The sequence below is a fragment of the Schistocerca serialis genome, chromosome 4 (genome assembly GCF_023864345.2).
Source record: "Schistocerca serialis cubense isolate TAMUIC-IGC-003099 chromosome 4, iqSchSeri2.2, whole genome shotgun sequence".
NCBI lineage: Eukaryota > Metazoa > Arthropoda > Insecta > Orthoptera > Acrididae > Schistocerca > Schistocerca serialis.
This window is the reverse complement of record NC_064641.1, coordinates 653672569-653694236: the sequence shown is the minus strand read 5'-3', so window position 1 is coordinate 653694236 and position 21668 is coordinate 653672569. Positions and strand designations below refer to the sequence as shown.

Sequence of the window (21668 nt, the reverse complement as noted above, 5' to 3'; positions counted from 1 at the left end):
CGGCCACAGTTTAAGCTACCACGTCCTTTTTAAGGGGATAGGGGGTGGGGGGTTACAATACATGAGGAAAGAGCAATATTACCAGAGGAATCCGGGAACTCGATAATACAAACGGCAGAACATCATGCCTCCAGGCACATCGCCTCGCCGCCCTTCTGGATGAGTCGCAACCAAAAAACCGCGACGAGGCGTGGCTTCCCACCTCAAAACAGCTCACCTTACGATACAATCCCGCTCGCGAAACGCGGCCTTCCACTCGGGCTACCTACCACCAACTCCCTTAAGCTAGTACGTCCTCTCTCTTCAAAAGCCGCCAGCGATCGCACGCTAAGCACCGTGACCCCCTCTGGCGAGAGCACGGCTCATGAGGAATCCCGGGGGATTTTAAATTCCCACACCTTGGGCGGTTTGGAGCCAGAAGGAACTCATCGGTTACGTCAGTTCCAACCGAACAAAATTGGAAGATAAAGGCAACTGTTTGATAGTGGTCACTGCTGCATTGATAATATTACTAAATCAAAAACTGCAAAACGGAATCTATGTGGGAAATTATTGGAAAATTCTCAGTTAGTGCCAATGTGGGTAGTCCAATAGCAATATTATGTTGAACCTTTACTTTTGCTTCACATGAAGCAAGGGCCTTATCGACTGTACATCTGACCTCCGAGTCACTCCCATTTAGGAGGGGCGTTCAATAAGTAAAGGAATACTTTTTTTTCTCGGTCAATTTCCCTAGAGAAAATGTGGAATTCGTAGTGGGACATGGTGAAATATTCCCGCTTCAGCTCCTATAGAAGCCGGCGCTGTATGTAGCCTTCAAAGTGGCGTCTATAGCGGATGTGCATTCCAAGCAGAAAGCTGTCACTGAGTTTCTTTTGGCGGAAAACTAGAGCAACGCAGATATTCATGAGCGCTTGCAGAATGTATACGAAGACCTGGCAGTGAACATCAGCACTGTCAGTCGTTGTAATCACCATAACGAGGTGATTTCCCGAGCGCCGGCAGACCGCACTAAGCAGGGCCTCATACAGTGTTCGAACGTGCGGACACTCTCATTCGAGGTGATCGACGGATGACAATCAAACTCCTTGCTGCACAACTGGACGTCTTTGTTGGTAGTGCTGACACATTTGTCCAACAGTTGAGGTACTCAAAGTTGTGCCCACCGAGTTCGAGTTCCCGCCGCCTAACAGAAGATTATAAAGAGCAACGAAGGATCATGTGCTCGATCACTTCAATCGATGGAATGACGCACACCACCTCCCCTCCGAAGAAAAAATTCAGAGCCGCACCCTCAGCCGGTAAAGTCATGGCGACGGTCTTCTGGGACGCGGAAGGAGTTATTCTGTTTGATGTCCTCCCTCATGGTGCAACGATCAAGTCCGAAGTGTGTAGTGCTAGCCTCAGGGAACTGAAGAAACTCCTTCAGCGTATAAGGCGCAACAAAAATGCAAATGAACTTCTTCTCAATCACAAATGCAAGGCCTCAAACAAGTCTACGCACCCGAGACAGGACCAGAAAACTTCAGTGAACTCTTCTTGCAGGCCGGGGTGGCCGAGCGGTTCTAGGCGCTACAGTCTGGAACCGCGTGACCGCTACGGTCGCAGGTTCGAATCCTGCCTCGGGCATGGATGTGTGTGATGTCCTTAGGTTAGTTAGGTTTAAGTAGTTCTAAGTTCTCGGGGACTGATGACCTCAGTTATTAAGTCCCAAAGTGCTCAGAGCCATTTCAACTCTTCTTGCTCATTCACCCTACAGCCCGGATCTCGCAACTTCCGATTTCCATCTGTTTAGCCCAATGAAGAATGCACTCCGCGGGAAGCAGTACGTGGATGATAGAGAAGATGGGGATTGGGGCGGGGGGGGGGGGGGGGGGAGCTACTGATGCAACAAGTCGTTGGCTCTGACGTTGACCATTAGACTGATGTCAAGCAGGCACACAGGCTCTCCAAGTAAGGTCGCATAAGGCCGTCATATAAAACGGATATTATGTTGAAAAAACTGCGTTTTGTAGTCAGAGGAGTGAGGAATAGCAAGGCGTACTGGAATCCGAACTCAAACCAACCTGCTTTCAGAAAAAAAGTACTGCATTACTTATTAAATGCCCCCCGTATGTTCGGTGTGCAAATGGGGTATCAATTCTGAGATGATGTTCATTCTAGTCGTGTCATTTCGGATGCTGCCTCACTATTTAATTCTGTGTCGTCCTCTTGCTCCCGTGAATGCTATCCCAGTGAATGGTGTTGAGAGGAGAGTTCAAATGAGTCAAATGGCTCTAAGCACTATGGGACTTTACATCTGAGGTCATCAGTCCCCTGGGCTTGGAACTACTTAAACCTAACTAACCTAAGGACATCACATACATCCATGCCTGAGGCAGGATTCGAACTTGCGACCATAGCAGCAGCGCAGTTCCAGACTGAAGCCTCTAGAACCGCTCTGCCACAGCGGCCGGCGAGAGGAGAGTATTCTTCGACATTCTTTCTATATTTCCAGCCCAGCTGAATCTACTCTCATTTAGCACTTCGACTATGTTACAGTGCTTATACAACTGTCTTAATTCTTTCTTTTTTCTTATTCTCCATTCCAGTTCCATCTGTTATAGGTTCAAAATTTTTGCTTCACATTTTTGTTTCGAACACCAATAGTTTTTATTCATTGTTGTTTGTATACAAAACGTTTTTTACAAGACGATGTATTGATGAAAACTATAAGAAAAGATCCTATATTTATATGTCCGCAAGCCAATATCAGTTGAGACATGGGCCGTTTTACTTGTGGCGAGTAACGTGTGGTATTCGGTGGCGTCGGCAGGGCTCACAAGAGATGGCATCGTAAACTACCACAATATGCATGTGTAGTCAGATGCAACTCCTCGAAACATGGAGGTGAGGCATCAGGATTGCCTTAGTATCATGACGAGGGCAGCAATTGTCAGAGAGAGACAAATAGGCTCATTTTACGAAATAGGTGAACAGGTGCTGTGTGTCATCGATTTCTGCAACATGAGTTGCCAACGCTAGTGGAGGACGTTATCATTGCAGAAAGACGACTGTGGTTGAAGCACGACGGGTACCACCCCGTTTTCTACTTATAGTGTGACAGTGCCTCGCAGCAAAGTTTCATGGGCGAGTTAGCCGAGGAGGTGTGCTCGCGCGGCGAACTCATTCACCGAAGCCGAATCCGTTGGATTTATGATTATGGAGGACATTCAAAAGTATTGGTGTATGCCCATTCCAGCGACAATGTGCAGGCGTTGTAGAAGCGTGTGACCAATGAACGTGACACAGTCCGAATAGGGCCTGGTGCATTTGAAAGAGTACGCGATTCACTGTGAAAACCGTCAAAGGATGTGTCAGGACGCGTGGTGATCAAATACGGCACTGCCTATGGTATCTCCTTCTACGTGACAGATACGAATGAGAGCACGGATTGGCCCATGACTCAACAGCTATTGGTTTCTGTACATATTATTACAGGCACTTTTCTTCTAGTTCTGGCAATACTATCTCCTGCAGGGATACGTGCACTTCTTTCAAATATTCTGTATATTAAAGATTTACATCCCAATGATATACTGGTGATATGGTTGACTCATGAAGGTGAATTTTGATGTTAATACTAAGTGACCTTTTCGTTAAGATATTGATATAGCAGCCAAGCGTTATGTTAGCTGCTGCTGGATGGTCATCTACTTTTATGTGCGTTCTATTGTTTTTACCAAAGAAAATGCCAAAGTGCTCGATGCCGTCACATGAGTTGAAAGTAAATTCTACAGTCTCTGTTGGCTAAGATTTCCAAGCTACGTAACTCCACGTTTTTCTATTTATTTCTAATCTCAGGCTTTTTAATGAGATAATTGCAACCTATTTATGACAGTTCAAATAATGTTCTACTGATTTATGTAAAGGCTAAAAAAATGGTTCAAATGGCTCTCAGCACTATGCGACTTAACTTCTAAGGTCATCAGGCGCCTAGAACCTAGAACTAATTAAACCTAACTAACCTAAGGACATCACACACATCCATGCCCGAGGCAGGATTCGAACCTGCGACCGTAGCGGTCACGCGGTTCCAGACTAAAGCGCCTTTAACCTCACGGCCACACCGGCCGGCTAAAGGTTAAAAAAATGGTTCAAATGGCTCTCAGCACTATGGGACTTAACTGCTGAAGTCATCAGTCCCCTAGAACTTAGAACTACTTAAACCTAACTAACCTAAGGACGTCACACACATCCATGACCGAGGCAGGATTCGAACCTGCGACCGTAGCGGTCGCGCGCTTCCAAACTGTGGCGCCTAGCCTCGTGATGACTGAGTGTTGTGTGATGTCCTTAAGTTAGTTAGGTTTAAGTAGTTCTAAGTTATAGGGGACTGATGACCATAGATGTTAAGTCCCGTAGTGCTCAGTGCCATTTGAACCATTTTTAGCGCCTAGAACAACTCGGCCACCCCGGCCGGCTGTAAAGGTTATATTTCAAAATGTTTTTATAGTTACTCATTGCCAGTTGTAATTTGCTGTGATTCCAGGTGATAACTGAAGTGGTAACTGTGTGTTTGTTGATGATGTATTATTCTGGAACATTTGTTAACTGAAATGTTATTTCCGTCTATTCTAATAGTACCTGAATTCATACCGTGTTTTATAGAATTAATTTTGAAACAGAACCGCCTCAATAATGTCAGTCTCCACGCAATGTCACGACTGTAGAACTTAAATTGATCAAATTTTAAATACTAGATTCTTACTGCTCATATCATGGAGTGTTATAAGTAATTGCATTCGTCTGAGTTTTTTCACACGTCAAAAAATCATAATAACAGTTTACACAACTCGTTAAATAAAATCAGCTTATCTTTTCTGAGTGACGAATTATGTTTTTTTTCTGTAGCTTGGCACCTTACTACTACCAGCTCCTCGCTAGCTACCATTTCCAATGGTGGCAGACTGTGCCTGCGCTGGTATATTGTCATAAATGGCGTAAAAAGAAAAAAAAATTATTTTTGTACAGTTTTCTATGCCTACCGTATACTGTTCAGCTGTTTTTTCCCCCACCTGATTATGTTCTCTGTTATGGCCATATGATATGTGACTTGAGTATTGCCGTACCAGATCGGGTTGACGGAGGAGATACAGAAGATCCAAAGAAGAGCGGCGCGTTTCGTCACAGGGGTATTTGGTAAGCGTGATAGCGTTACGGAGATATTTAGTAAAGTGGCAGACTCTGCAAGAGAGGCGCTCTGCATCGCGGTGTAGCTTGCTGTCCAGGTTTCGAGAGGGTGCGTTTCTGGATTAGGTATCGAATATATTGCTTCCCCCTACTTATACCTCCCGAGGAGATCTCGAATGTAAAATTAGAGAGATTCGAGCGTGCACGGAGGCTTTCCGGCAGTCGTTCTTCCCGCGAACCATATGCGACTGGAACAGTAAAGGCAGGTAATGACAGTGGCACGTAAAGTGCCCTCTGCCACGCACCGTTGGGTGGCTTGCGGAGTATAAATGTAGATGTAGATGTAGACTCGGATTGGGCATGAAACTTCGAACACTGAATCAAGAAACTTCGAATACTGAATCACACTTGTATATTAAGGAGTTTCAATTGGCTCATCATGTTAACAACTAACTCATTACCACCTACGATTGACGTATACGTGTAAAATGAGTTAACATTTACGACATTGTATGCTGCATACAGAACAAGCTCTTAGCACGTGTATGCTGTCAGCATGAAAACAGCTGTCTTGTCATTGTAAATATCAGGGCATAGTGGTGATGGTTCACTCGTGGTACTACTGCACTTAGCGTGCTCTTACTGCTTCTTTAGCAGTTGGCCTCCAGCGCGGAACGATGTTTTTGCAAGTAGGGGGCGCGGAAAGCAGCTGTCATGCAGTGGCGGAGAACAGTAATGAGTTTGGCACGAGACAGCTCGGTCCACGAGATGTTTACAATACACGGCGCGCGGTGTCCGAGAAGCGCTGCAGCTTAATTTACGGCCAGGGGGTCGCCAAGTGTGACGCGCGGATTATTTCCAGTGGCACGTGCGCTGTCGCAGGGCCGGGCGGGTTCCACCGGCGACGCGACGGGTCACTGGCAAGGGCGGGTATCGCTTACCACGGCCGCGGTAGCGGTAGCGCCTCGGCAGCTGACACCAGCGCCTCGCTGTCAGCACCGCTCAGCGCACCAAAACAACCCAGTTAATAAGCTAGCGAGGGTCGGGCGAAGAGTCGCGCTCGGAATTTCATCTGGTTGATTTCCGTCCGTGGAATAGGGAGACGTGGTTTAACATCTTTTGGGAATGCAGCTGTGTGACGTCTTCGACGACCGCCGATACTGGTGCACGCCCTGTCGCCTTCAAAGCGCAATGAAACGAGAGAGCGCTGTGCAAGAAAATTTAACAACTGCCCGGCATAGTGCAGCAAATCGACATGGCATGGCCGGCCGGGCTGGCCGAGCGGTTCTAGGCGCTACAATCTGGAACCGGGCGACTGCTACGGCCGCAGGTGCGAATCCTGTCTCGGGCATGGATGTGTGTGATGCACTTAGGTTAGTTAGGTTTAAGTAGTTCTAAGTTCCAGGGAACTGATGACCTTAGAATTTAAGTCCCATAGTGGTCAGAGCCATTTGAACCATTTGACGTGGCATGGTCTCAACAAGTGGTTGGAAGTCCCCTGCAGAAATATTGGTCCACGCTGTCTGTATACCAGTCCATAAATGCTAAACTGTTGCTGGTGCAGGATTTTGTGCACGAACTGACCACTCGATTATGTATCATAAATGTTTGATGGGACTCAGGTCGGGCGATCTGGGTGGCAAAACCATTCGCTCGAATTGTTTAGAACGCTCTTCAACCAACTCGCTAACAACTGTGGCCTGGTGACACGGGGCATTGTCATTCATAAAAACTCTATCGTTGTTTGGGTACATGAAATTCATGAGTGACTGCAAAGTACACTACACCACGAAGATGACGTGCTACAGACGAGAAATTTAACCGACAGGAAGAAGGTGCTGTGATATGCAAATCATTAGCTTTTCAGAGCATTCAAACAAGGTTGGCGCCGGTGGCGACACTTACAACGTGCTGACATGAGTAAAGTTTTCTACCGATTTCTCATACACAAACAGCAGTTGACCGTCGTTGCCTGGTGAAACGTTGCTGTGATGCCTCTTGTAAGGAGCGGAAATGCGTACCATCACGTTTCCGACGTTCATAAAGGTCGGATTGTAGCCTATGGCGATTGCGGTTTATCGTATCACGACATTGTTGCTCGCGTTGGTCGAGCTCCAATGACTGTTAGAAGAATATGGAGTTGGTGGGCTCAGGAGTGTAATACGGAACGCCGTGCTGGATCCCAATGGCCGCCTATCACTAGCAGTCGAGATGACAGGCATCTTATCCGCATGGCTGTAACGGATCGTGCAGCCACGTCTCGATCCCTGAGTCAACAGATGGGGACGTTTGCAAGACAACAACCATCTGCACAACCAGTTCGACGGCATTTGCAGCAGCATGGACTGTCAGCTCGGAGTCCATGGCTGAGGTTACCCTTGACGCTGGATCACAGACAGGAGCGCCTGCGATGGTGTACTCAACGACGAACCTGGGTGCAAGAATGGCAAAGCGTCATTTTTTCGGATGAATCCATGTTCTGTTTACAGCATCATGATGGTCGCATCCATGTTTGGCGACATCACGGTGAACGCACATTGAAAGCGTGTATTCGTCATGGCCATACTGGCGTATCACCCGGCGTGATGGTATGGGGTGCCATTGGTTACACGTCTCGGTGACCTCTTGTTCACATTGACGGTACTTTGAACAGTGGACGTTACAATTCAGATGTGTTACGCCCCGTGGTTCTGCCCTTCATTCGATCCCTGCGAAACCCTACATTTCAGCAGGATAATGTACGACCGCATGTTTCAGGTCCTGTACGGGCCTTTCTGGATACAGAAAATGTTCGACTGTTGCCCTGGCCAACACATTCTCCAGATCTCTCACCAACTGAAAACGTCTGGTCAATGGTGGCCGAGCAACTGGCTCGTCACATTACGCCAGTGACTACTCTTGATGAACTGTGGTATCGTGTTGAACCGCATGGTCCGCTGTACCTGTACACGCCATCCAAACTCTGTTTGACTCAGTGACCATTCGTATGAAGGGCGTTATTACGGCCAGAGGTGGTTGTTCTGGGTGCTTATTTCTCAGGATCTATGCACCCAAACTGCGTGAAAATGTAATCATATGTCAGTTCTAGTATAACATATTCGTCCAATGAATGCCCGTTTATCATCTGCATTTCTTCTTAATGTAGCAATTTTAATGGTCAGTACTGTAACAGAACATCCAGGGGGCCCAGTTCATTCCATGTAAACACAGCCCACATCATTATGGAGCCACCACCAGCTTGCACAGTGTCTTATTTGAGTGCATGGTTTCGTGGGGTCTACGCCACACTCGAACCATGCTATCGGCTCTTACCAACTGAAATGGGGATTCATCTGACCAGGCCACGGTTTTCCAGTGAAATGGCCGCGAGTCGAGGAGAGGTGCTGCACCCGATTTCGTGCTTTTAGCAACGGCATTCGCTTTGGTCCTCTGATGCCACAGCCCATTAACGACACATTTGACCACACGTTCGTCGTAGTCCCACATTGATTTCTGCAGTTCTTTCACGCAGTGTTGCTTGTCTGTTAGCAATCACAAGTCTGCTCTCACGCCGCTGCTGTCGGTCGTTAAGTGATGGCCGTCGGCCACTCCGTTGTCTGTGGTAGCAGATAATACCTGAAGTTTGGTATTCTCGGCACACTCTTAACACTGTGGCTCTCTGAATATTGAATCCCCTAATGATTTCCGAAATGGAGTCTCCCTTACGTTTAGCTCCAACTAACGCATTGAAAGTCTGTTAATTCTCATCCTGCGGCTGTACTTAGGTGTGGGTGCATATCGCTATCCCACGATATTTGTCATCTCAGTGTAAGCCTGGCTCTATGTACTAAGGTGTTCAAAATAGCTCTCTACTGAGATGCACTGGTGTCAACAAGCTTAGAGCGTACCAATTAAATTGTATATTACAGCACTGAAGATGGTCACTAAGTGACCGAAAATCGATTTTGCGGTTAATAAAACAAAAAAATACGACCAATGCTGTCTCTCCTTCCAAGTATACCCATTATCTGGTCGTGGTGCACAGGACACTCCATGGAGTCGCCAATCAATGGGCATTTTTCTTCTCGTGGTATTTAAAATTTATGGGCCACTCTTCCCTTTCATACGAAACATGCCATAGAAGGAACTGCTGTAAGTGATTAAAATTACAGTTATCTGTGGCATGTAAACGCTTGTTGATACATGGCATGTGTCTCCATGGATTGTCTATGTGATGCTGAGGCACTGCCGTATCAGCTTGATCTTCAGATTGTGTGTGGGACCAGCTCGGATGTCAATTCCGTCCAAATGCTCCATGTATACGAGTACGAAGATCCTGTTAATTTTTGGACAGCTCGTCTCAGGAGACGATACAACTGTCTTACGACATCCTTCCCAACAGAATTAGTGCAGGAATCCAAGACAGAGCTGTAACGTCATACTGATAAGTGGGCTCTTAGTACCAATTTATTAGTAAATCTGACTCGATTTTGCAGTCGCTGAAATAACGTCACATTTCTTACAAACCCCTGAAGTGCCATATCCATTTCTCGTCTCTTGCTGGGTGCTCAGATTTTTTTCAGGCAGTGTGATACGAAACTTATTCGCTATACGTATATGGACGTCCACAAGAAGCTGTCGTTGTCAGTTGTAATGCAGTTGAAGCAGCGGTTCCTTCTATGGCATGTTTCCTACGAAAGGGAAGAGTGGCCCATAAATTTTATATACCACGAGGAGAGAAATGTCCGTTTTAACATGTAAGCATTCTAATCATTTATTCGCTGGACGATTTCATGCCACATGCTAATTATGTTCAGTCCTCATACATGCCAAGAAAGGTCTTCGTCAGCTTACTTTGAACCCTGTAAATCAATTCACTTAGAAATAAATATTTAAATACGATTCCTTCGACTTTACAGCAATACTGAAGGCTTGTTGGTTGTGCCATCATAGCAGTAAACAGTAAATCACTACAGCATTACATGAATAGAACGGAAAATAAATATGGTCGTTGGAACTGGAGTATCTACCGATTGCAGTAGTGCAAATGCAAAGTGCCGTACGAAACACTACATTATACGAAAGTGAAGAATTCGACTAATGTTCTTTTGATCTCGTTAAAGCACAGTAATACAGCACGACTGTAACTACTAAGTGGGTAGATGTAATTTAGAGAAATAGATATTGGCTGTCAAATGCGTTCGTAGGTGTATGACCTTGGGGCTAACGATCGGAATCCATACCCACGCTGTATGAGCCATACTAACCTATGATCACCACCAGCGCGTGATAAATATATAAGCGGCACAGCCCATCTCCCACGTCCTGTACATTGCTTCATAGGTCTTCGCTGTTCGCTGTGAAGAAATAATCTTGGTCCACTGAGGCGCTTCGACGATGTATTGCAATACTTTGAGGATCATATTTCGTGTATACAGCTGGAAGAGTAGTGTATAACTATAACTTTTAGAGCTGTGTCACATCTTTCTGCTTGCATTAAAACATATCTGTTTTCATAAGTGGCCTCACCTTTGATATAACTGTCTACTTCTACTAGTCGTTAAATTATTATGGACTTCATATTTATATTTAACTGATTTATCTGTTGAAATCTTTTGTTCTTTATTGACGACCAGAGTCCGGCCAGCGGGGATTAGGGGTTTCGCAATTTTCCTAAATCGCTTAAGGCAAATACCAGAGTGGTTCCTGAGAAAAGAAAAGCATCAGTTTCGGACACCATCCCTGTCCAATCCCACTGCTCCGTCCATAATAACCTCTGCTTTCATTACTGATAAGTTTCCTTCTTTCATTACTGAGCATGGCAACGACATTAAAATCTTAGAAACTGTCGTACGGAACGAGAACGTTAACTAAAGGAAGAGCAGTTACCACAATAATTGGACGAATCTTAATGAAATGTAATTCATCCAGAAAAGTAGTTGATTACAAAATACTCGTTTGAGCTGCACTTGAGTATTACTCAGCAACCTTGGAAGCTTACAGGTGTGTTTCATAGAAGAAACAGATAAGCTCCAGCGAAGACAGTGCGTTTCGTCACGAACCCTTTTAGTAAGCGCGAGAGCCTTACCGAGATGCTCAACAAATTCCATCGGCAACGCTACTAGACAGACATTACCCAAAATGGAAACTTTTAGTGTTTAAATTCTAAGGACGTGCCGAAAAGAGTCGGGCAACATATTGCTTCCTCCCACATACGATCCGCGAAATTATCGTGACAGGAAAAACCAGAGAAATGAGAGCTCATATGGCGACTTGCCGAGAGTCGTTCTTCCCATGCAACATTCGAGAATAGAAATGATAGTGGTATCAGAACTAACACTCCACCACACTGCTACCTGTCTCGCGGAATATAGATGTTGATGTAGATGATCACGAGGGCACCCAAACATTCTAAAAAACAAACGACGGAAAGTTTCGTTTGTAAACAAAAGGTTTTTCATTGGTACCTGTTGCCATTTATATGAAAAGTATCTTCAGTGGATGTAGCACCATATAATTGTTTTATTTATACAAATGCTTAATCGGCGGGGAAAAATGAAGAGGAAATTTCCGAGAATGTACGTTTGGTGAACAGCATGGAATATGGGAAAACCAGAAAATGCCTGAAATTGTTGTGCCACATAAGAATGTTGAAAATTAGGTGGACTGATAAGATGGAGAATGGAGAAGTTGTGTTGCCACAGAAGAATGACGAAAATCAGTTTGGCTGATGAGGAATGAGGAGGCTCGCAGAATCGGCGAGACGAAGTTGTTGAATACTGGCAAGAGAAAGGGACAGGATGATAGCAGATGTATTAAGACATCAAGGAATAACTTCTATTACGCTAGACTCCGGCTAGAGGAAGCTGCAGAGGGCAAAAATTGTAAGAGAAGTCAGAGACTGGAACAAGGTTACAAATACTTGAGGATGTTGATGGCAGTTGTTACTCTGAGATGAAAAGGTAGGAACAGGAGAGGAATTCGCGACAGTTTGCATGGGAACAGTCAGAAAACTAATGATTCAAAAATTAATCGGTTCACGTTCTAAATCATCCATAACCTTCCCCAAACAAATTCTACACACAATCCATTCGTCTTAAGCTCCGTCTTACCCGTGTGACTTTTGGATCTGGGGATATCTAAAAGAAAGCATTTACCAGGGACATGTCCCGTCTCTACATGATCTGAAAGGAACTCATCGTTCAGGTACCATCAGAACTACTGCGAGGAACTTTTGATTCCGTCGTTCTGTAGTGCAGCATGTCATCGCCGTCTCCGATGCTTATATTGGACACATTGTATAAGTGTCGGTTCATAATAAAATCAAAATTACACCTTTTTCACTTATTTGACCTTTTCAGCCCACATCCCGTTCCTAATCCATCAAATATGGAAACATTTTTATTCGTCTTACTTGTATTCACAGCGCCAGATTTGCACCAGGTGACCAAAACTAGAAATATTTCTTTCCAACTTAAATATGTTACGCATTAACGCGTTAGTATATCTACCAAGTTTCAATGCTGTTCGATAATTACAGCCCACAAGGGACCTCTGTGAGTAGCTGCACTTTATTATAATCAACCGGTAGTTTCGAGCCTAAACCCATCATCAGATAGCATCCAGGACTTCTCTTTCAAATTCTACACTACTGGTCATTAAAACAGGTTTTCATTGGTGAAATATAATTTACTAGAACTGACATGTGATTACTTTTCACGCAATTTGGGTGCATACATCCTAATAAATCAGTACCCAGAACAACCACCTCTGGCCATAATAACGGCCTTGATACGCCTGGGCATTGAGTGAAACAGAGCTTGGATGGCGTGTACAGGTACAGCTGCCCATGCAGCTTCAACGCGATACCACAGCTCCTCAAGAGTAGTCACTGGCGTATTGTGACGAGCCAGTTGCTCGGCCACCATTGACCAGACGTTTTCAGTTGGTGAGAGATCTGGAGAATGTGTTGGCCAGGGCAACAGTCGAACATTTTCTGTATCCAGAAAGGCCCGTACAGGACCTGAAACATGCGGTCGTGCATTATCCTGCTGAAATGTAGGGTTTCGCAGGGATCGAATGAAGGGCAGAACCACGGGGCGTAACACATCTGAATTGTAACGTCCACTGTTCAAAGTACCGTCAATGTGAACAAGAGGTCACCGAGACGTGTAACCAATGGCACCCCATACCATCACGCCGGGTGATACGCCAGTATGGCCATGACGAATACACGCTTTCAATGTGCGTTCACCGTGATGTCGCCAAACATGGATGCGACCATCATGATGCTGTAAACAGAACATGGATTCATCCGAAAAAATGACGCTTTGCCATTCTTGCACCCAGGTTCGTCGTTGAGTACACCATCGCAGGCGCTCCTGTCTGTGATCCAGCGTCAAGGGTAACCTCAACCATGGACTCCGAGCTGACAGTCCATGCTGCTGCAAACGTCGTCGAACTGGTTGTGCAGATGGTTGTTGTCTTACAAACGTCCCCATCTGTTGACTCAGGGATCGAGACGTGGCTGCACGATCCGTTACAGCCTTGTGGATAAGAAGCCTGTCATCTCGACTGCTAGTGATAGGCGGCCATTGGGATTCAGCACAGCGTTCCGTATTGCACACCTGAGCCCACCGACTCCATATTTTTCCAACAGTCACTGGAGCTCGACCAATGCGAGCAGCAATGTCGCGATACGATAAACCGCAATCGCGATAGGCTACAATCCGACCTTTATCAAAGTCGGAAACGTGATGGTACGCATTTCTGCTCCTTACACGAGGCATCACAGCAACGTTTCACCAGGCAACGACGGTCAACTGCTGTTTGTGTATGAGAAATCGGTTTGAAAACTTTCCTCATGTCAGCACGTTGTAAGTGTCGCCACCGGCGCCAACCTTGTGTGAATGCTCTGAAAAGCTAATCATTTGCATGTCACAGTATCTTCTTCCTGTCGGTTAAATTTCGCGTCTGTAGCAGATCTCCTTCGTGGTGCAGCAATTTCAATGGCCAGTAGTTTGCATCATTATCTAGAGGAAAGGAGCCAACCTGCTTGAAGGTGTGACTGAGGACAATGTAGGTGTTACAGAACATGGGCACTACGGTAAAATTGTTAAGCGACGTAAGCTAAATTTTGATAGTCGGCTTGGGATCACAGTTCAGCGAACCACTGGCTTCGAGGCTGCGACGCCTCGCAAGCGCAAGGATGGGGTCACCGCTTCGATTACACACCAAATAGGGTGGGCTGTCGCAGGGACGTGTCTGCTGGTGGGTGGGGAGAGCTACGATTGCTACGCGTTTGGTTTACCGGAGCGCTGCCAAGATTGGCTCCACCCGCCTGGGCTGTGGACGATGTAATGAAGTTGTCGTCGGCTGCGTTTGGCTCCTGAATAAATGATACTCGTTCGTGATCGCGATATTCTGATCGCGGCGAGCAAGCAGCTGCGAAACGCCAGCGGCGCGATTAATCGCGTCGGTATTAGCTGCACGCGGAAGCTGTTGCCGCGCGCGCGTCCTGCGAAAAAATGCGGCCACCGAACGCGAGTGTTGTTAGAAGGCGCCACGTCGTTCTAATTACGGGCCCGCAAATAGCTCAGGAATTTTGTTCCAGTTTCCGCCGCTTCAGGAAACGAAAGAGGCGTGCACGGCAAGTAACATCTTTTCCGAGCAGGAGGCAAGGAGGGAAACTACTATTCTGTTAAACGCATGAAATTTCCGAAACGTCCAGAAACTCATATGTAATAACGTTACATACAAGCGTGATGTCACATCGAAGTTTTTAACGACGTAGTTCTACACGATCCAGTCACATTAATGTGATCACAGTCAACGTGCAATAACGACTAACAGTAGGTGACAATGGAGGCTATATCAAACGTGTCGGGCAGGGATGCGGGAAACTGTGCAGTCATTGTTGTAACGCGGAAACGGAGCTGTTTATCTGAGACCAAAACGGCATGATAATTGGTTTTCGGGCCAAGAGTGGAAGTATTTCCGAAACTGCTATGTTTGTAAACAGTTCGCCCGCTGCCGTGGCTCAGGTATACCATGAACGGCAATATGGCCCTATTCAAAACTGGCGCCGAAGCAACTGTGCTGCACCATGGGTCATAGATGACAGGGGTGAATGACTGTTGCGGATATATGTACGGGCGAATAGCGCGCAACTGTTGAGCTAGTAGCCGACCGATGTCGCCGAGCGGTTCTGGGCGCTTCAGTCTGGAACCGCGCGACCGCTGGAACTGTTATAGATCATAACACTAGACCAATTGTAATTTTATGTGCAGATGACATAACTCTGATTACTGAGAATGGAGATGGCTCTAAGCACTATGGGACTTAACATCTGAGGTCATCAGTCCCCTAGAACTCAGAACTACTTAAACCTAACTAACTTAAGGACATCACACACAACCATGCCCGAGGCAGGATTCGAACCTGCGACCGTAGCGGTCGCGCGGTTCCAGACTGTAGCGCCTAGAACCGCTCGGCCACACCGGCCGGCCAGTACAGTTTTAGCGAGGCGCTTTCATTTCGACATGACATGTATCCAGCTCAAACCGACACGTGCATGTAGTTCGTGGTGCAGAAGACGTCGGTGCTATTGCTAGCAGACTAGGAGACACCTGTGGCACTGTTCCAGCATCAGTTAATGTTTGGGATGAAGATGGACGTACGGTATGTCACTGCCATGCGGATGAGGTGCACGTCATCCGGAGCTGACGTCATATTACTTGGCCCACCGCCTTATCCGTGACTCGTGTGGTTGTCTTCGTCATAGGTCTCTTGGATACGTGTTACCGTGCAGGCTCTAGGCCCCGAACAGGCTCCGTATCTACAATATTCTGCAAATCACATCCCCGCCAATGTTTAAAATTCTGAACTTACCCCATGCGCTGTCTGGCGTCGATGAAACATTGTGCTGTGTGAGCTGATACTTAGATTTTCGGGTACAGTCCTAAAGAGCCTGTAGCATCGCGTAACGCTTTCGAAGCGATGCTGTTCAGTCCCCGAGCGCACTGTCGCATTAACACTCCATTCCAAATGTTCAAATGTGTGTGAAATCTTATGAGACTTAACTGCTAAGGTCATCAGTCCCTAAGCTTACACACTACTTAATCTAAATTATCCTAAGGACAAACACACACACCCATGCCCGAGGGAGGACTTGAACCTCCGCCGGTTCAAATGGCCCTGAGCACTATGGGACTCAACTGCTGAGGTCATTAGTCTCCCAGAACTTAGAACTACTTAAACCTAACTAACCTAAGGACATCACACACATCCATGCCCGAGGCAGGATTCGAACCTGCGACCGTAGCGGTCACGCGGTTCCAGACTGTAGCGCCTAGAACCGCTCGGCCACCACGGCCGGCGAACCTCCGCCGGGACCTGCCGCACAGCCTATGACTGCATCGCCTTAGACCGCTCGGCTTCCATTCCAAAGTTACGTAGTACTACCAGCAAAACTTAATAAAATAATAGCACGTATCAGGCCTCTTAGTGAGATGGATTAGGTGCTAGGTAATCTGAAGCCAACTTACATTTGAGGAAGTTAAAATTAATAGATAATTCTAAAGGTACGTAGGCTTTACTGGGACGCATGCATTGCATTAAAGCAAAATTGATGATAGGAAGATCAACGCGATATGTATTTCTTACATTCTCGATAGGACGGATACATTGTTGTTTATTTATTTACTGGCAGAATCACTGCAGTATGAGTGTCTCGGCTTGTACTTTTACCAAACGACGTAATAACTAATTTTGTTTAATTTACATAGGAATATAATTTCCTTGACACACACACACACACACACACACACACAGAGAGAGAGAGAGAGATAGAGAGAGAGAGAGAGAGAGAGAGAGAGAGGGGGGGGGGGAGGGAGAGGGGGGGACAGGTACTGTCTGGTTTGTCAAGCTGAAGCTGTTAGAATCTAGGTGGGTACTGGGATGCAGTCGAGTGGCTTATTTGGTACAGCGTTGCAGCTGAAAGACAAGTATCTTGGACCAACTACCAGTCCGCCAAACGGCTGCACATATGAAGAAGGTTGATTTTGTGTTGGCTGTGACGAATAAACACCGTTCTGACACTGTGCCGAATTACACGTGGTACGAAGAGAAAGTTTCTTACCTCGCATGTCTAACAACAATCAACAAACTGATGTCAATAAAAGGCATAAAACTGAAAAAACGAATAAATGCCCGTTACCTGTCAACAGTTGTCATCTAGATTATATTTTTTGCTCTTCAGGTGCTATATTAGAATACGGTGGGCGTGGCAAAACCTGTCAGTTCTCCCGTTATTAAAACTATGAACACTGTATTTTGAAATAAGTTGGAAATTAATTTTCACTGTAAGGAACTAGATAAGAAGACGTGAATGTAAATAACTGGCCATAGGTTGTCAAATTCCATTCAAGGTTAAATAAACAAACAGTGCAGCGCGACTACACCCCACTGCAAAACGCAAAACAAGTTAGAAGCCCCCCGCGATTTATATCTTGTAATGACTTTAAACATTAAAAACGATTTGATTTCTATGTTTTCTCGAGTGACTAGATAAATTACATGTCATTTTTGAAGAGACACGCTGCCAAGCGCTGTCATGGTGCCTTTTATTCTCAAATGAAGCCTAATAGGCTAACAACACGACGGCGACGAATTTGAAAACTTGTTTAGCGTTGTCTACTTTAGTAAGTGGGAATGAAATCTGAGCCAATCATCAACGAGTCCTTTTTGTTCGAAGACGTACGTCTAGTCATTTACGCGATTTGCAATACAGGTTTAGCATCCTATAGGAGCCAAAACTTGCCACTTAGAGACCTCTAAAGAGCGAACGTATTTGTAGGTATTTACTCGAAGTGACCACACCCTAATGAAAAAAACGTCCAACTCTCTTCACAGCAAGACACAAAATAACACAGTTGCAACACTGTTTCATGCCCAGAGATCCGTCACACTGACAAATTTTCATCGTAGTATTTTGAAACGGGGCCTTCCATAGAGTAGGCGTCAATTTTTGCACTTTCCTTTTTACCCGCACATCACAGAGGCAGGAGAATAAGAACAAACAATAATTCCAGCCTGCCAAAGAGCTAGTTGCAGATCAGTACGTATCCCCAAGGCGTCGTAATTTGCTGAAAGCACGCACGAGGAATTCCTCGCAGCGGTAGCGCCGTTGCGAAGTGTCTGGAGTTGAGTCGCGCAGCAGGCGGCAGGCAGTCCTTGTAAAGGGCACAGCAGGCCGGCTGGAACGGTCAAATGCCACAGGGCGCCAAGAGCACAGGCACAGGGGAAGGCTGAGCCACTGGGAGAACGCTGGCTGTGGTTCTCGTTGTGCTGTTGTCTTACCTCGCGAGCTGCGGGGTTGGCAGTGGGCGGCTGGCACGACACAGGAGGCGGCGTGGCGTCTAGGCACGAGGTCGCATCGCGGCTCGCGGTACACTGTCGGCGTCCTGCGAGGTGGCCGCGGCCGCGACCGCCTGGGTGTGGGTGGGGGGGGGGGGGGGGGAGGCGTCGGTGAGCGGGAGGGGGCAGCCGCGAGCTGGCGGCAGAAAGCGCGCGCGCCAAAACACCGGCAGCGCGGACGCTCGCTCTGCGCGGCGTGCGCGACGGAATATCTGGTATAGTCTGGGAGACTGGTCTTTGGTGCTCACTGCGTAGGCAGCACTGTTTCATTGCCTAGCGGCCGCAGGAAACTAGCGAGCGACAGGCGGCACTTGAGCGGGTAGCACGGGCCAAGATGCTGCGTTGCAAAACAAGAGGTGGGTCGTTCGCGAACTAACGGGTTCAAAGGAACGGTTCACCAAGCTGAACGGAACGAGCGAGGAACGAATTCTAAGGAACGGTCTTTCATAGTTCACTTCGGTCGCGGTTTTCTACTTGTAGTTCCCGGGAATGGGAAACGCTCGGCCTCGTTCGGGAACGGCACGTCAGCCGGTCTCGTTCCAGCCTCGGCCCCGTTCCCGTCTGTCTCTGTCTCGCCCGGTCGGACTCGTCCTTCGCGTGATCACTCGTCGCAGTTCCACTGCCGACTGCTCTTAGTTCAGTATCGAGTTGTTTTTGTTCACAATGTGCCTCATAATCTGTCTTGATTGCAAAATGTTCATTCATATGACCGGTTTCGGTTCCTCTAGAACCATCTTCAGGACTGATATTTCGGTTACAGGAGTAACCCGTCCAAATACAGCATCTCTCACATGCTGCGTCACATGTGAAAGTTGCTGTATTTGGACGGGTTACTCCTGTTGTTGTTGTTGTTGTGGTCTTCAGTCCTGAGACTGGTTTGATGCAGCTCTCCATGCTACTCTATCCTGTGCAAGCTTCTTCATCTCCCAGTATCTACGGCAACCTACATCCTTCTGAATCTGTTTAGTGTATTCATCTCTTGGTCTCCCTCTACGATTTTTACCCTCCATGCTGCCCTCCAAAGCTAACATGTCCTACCAACCGATCCCTTCTTCTAGTCAAGTTGTGCCACAAACTTCTCTTCTCCCCAATCCTATTTAATACCTCCTCATTAGTTACGTGATCTACCCACCTTATCTTCAGCATTCTTCCGTAGCACCACATTTCGAAAGCTTCTATTCTCTTCTTGTCCAAACTAGTTATCGTCCATGTTTCACTTCCATACATGGCTACACTCCATACAAATACTTTCAGAAACGACTTCCTGACACTTGAATCTATACTCGATGTTAACAAATTTCTCTTCTTCAGAAACGATTTCCTTGCCATTGCCAGTCTACATTTTATATCCTCTCTACTTCGACCATCATCAGTTATTTTACTCCCTAAATAGCAAAACTCCTTTACTACTTTAAGTGTCTCATTTCCTAATCTAAGTCCCTCAGCATCACCCGATTTAATTTGACTACATTCCATTATCCTCGTTTTTCTTTTGTTGATGTTCATCTTATATCCTCCTTTCAAGACACTGTCCATTCCGTTCAACTGCTCTTCCAAGTCCTTTGCTGTCTCTGACAGAATTGCAATGTCATCGGCGAACCTCAAAGTTTTTACTTCTTCTCCATGAATTTTAATACCTACTCCGAATTTTTCTTTTGTTTCCTTTACTGCTTGCTCAATATACAGATTGAACAACATCGGGGAGAGGCTACAACCCTGTCTCACTCCTTTCCCAACCACTGCTTCCCTTTCATGCCCCTCGACTCTTATAACTGCCATCTGATTTCTGTACAAATTGTAAATAGCCTTTCGCTCCCTGTATTTTATACCTGCCACCTTCAGAATTTGAAAGAGAGTATTCCAGTTAACATTGTCAAAAGCTTTCTCTAAGTCTACAAATGCTAGAAACGTGGGTTTGCCTTTTCTTAATCTTTCTTCTAAGATAAGTCGTAAGGTTAGTATTGCCTCACGTGTTCCAACATTTCTACGGAATCCAAACTGATCTTCCCCGAGGTCCGCTTCTACCAGTTTTTCCATTCGTCTGTAAAGAATTCGCGTTAGTATTTTGCAGCTGTGACTTATTAAACTGATAGTTCGGTAATTTTCACATCTGTCAACACCTGCTTTCTTTGGCATTGGAATTATTATATTCTTCTTGAAGTCTGAGGGTATTTCGCCTGTCTCATACATCTTGCTCACCAGATGGTAGAGTTTTGTCAGGACTGGCTCTCCCAAGGCCATCAGTAGTTCTAATGGAATGTTGTCTACTCCCGGGGCCTTGTTTCGACTCAGGTCTTTCAGTGCTCTGTCAAACTCTTCACGCAGTATCTTATCTCCCATTTCGTCTTCATCTACATCCTCTTCCATTTCCATAATATTGTCCTCAAGTACATCGCCCTTGTATAAACCCTCCATATACTCCTTCCACCTTTCTGCCTTCCCTTCTTTGCTTAGAACTGGGGTGCCATCTGAGCTCTTGATATTCATACAAGTGATTCTCTTCTCTCCAAAGGTCTCTTTAATTTTCCTGTAGGCAGTATCTATCTTACCCCTAGTGAGACAAGCCTCTACATCCTTACATTTGTCCTCTAGCCATCCCTGCTTAGCCATTTTGCACTTCCTGTCGATCTCATTTTTGAGACGTTTGTATTCCTTTTTGCCTGCTTCATTTACTGCATTTTTATATTTTCCCCTTTCATCAATTAAATTCAATATTTCTTCTGTTACCCAAGGATTTCTATTAGCCCTCGCCTTTTTACCTACTTGATCGTCTGCTGCCTTCACTACTTCATCTCTCATAGCTACCCATTCTTCTTCTACTGTGTTTCTTTCCCCCATTCCTGTCAATTGTTCCCTTATGCTCTCCCTGAAAGTCTCTACAACCTCTAGTTCTTTCAGTTTATCCAGGTCCCATCTCCTTTTTGCAGTTTCTTCAGTTTCAATCTGCAGTTCATAACGAATAGATTGTGGTGAGAATCCACATCTGCCCCTGGAAATGTCTTACAATTTAAAACCTGGTTCCTAAACCTCTGTCTTACCATTATATAATCTATCTGATACCTTTAAGTATCTCCAGGATTCTTCCAGGTATACAACCTTCT

At 46.0% G+C, this 21668-nt stretch overlaps 1 protein-coding gene across 1 annotated transcript in view; it reads right to left on the bottom strand.

Moving 5' to 3' along the window:
• The window catches only part of LOC126475515 (uncharacterized), a 294048-nt gene extending 275432 nt beyond the window's left edge, over positions 1 to 18616 (bottom strand). The window contains exon 1 of the mRNA XM_050103442.1: positions 18511 to 18616. The gene's annotated coding sequence lies outside the window, so the exon portion shown is untranslated. The remainder of the gene's footprint in view (positions 1 to 18510) is intronic.
• Between the last annotated feature and the right edge of the window lie 3052 nt (positions 18617 to 21668).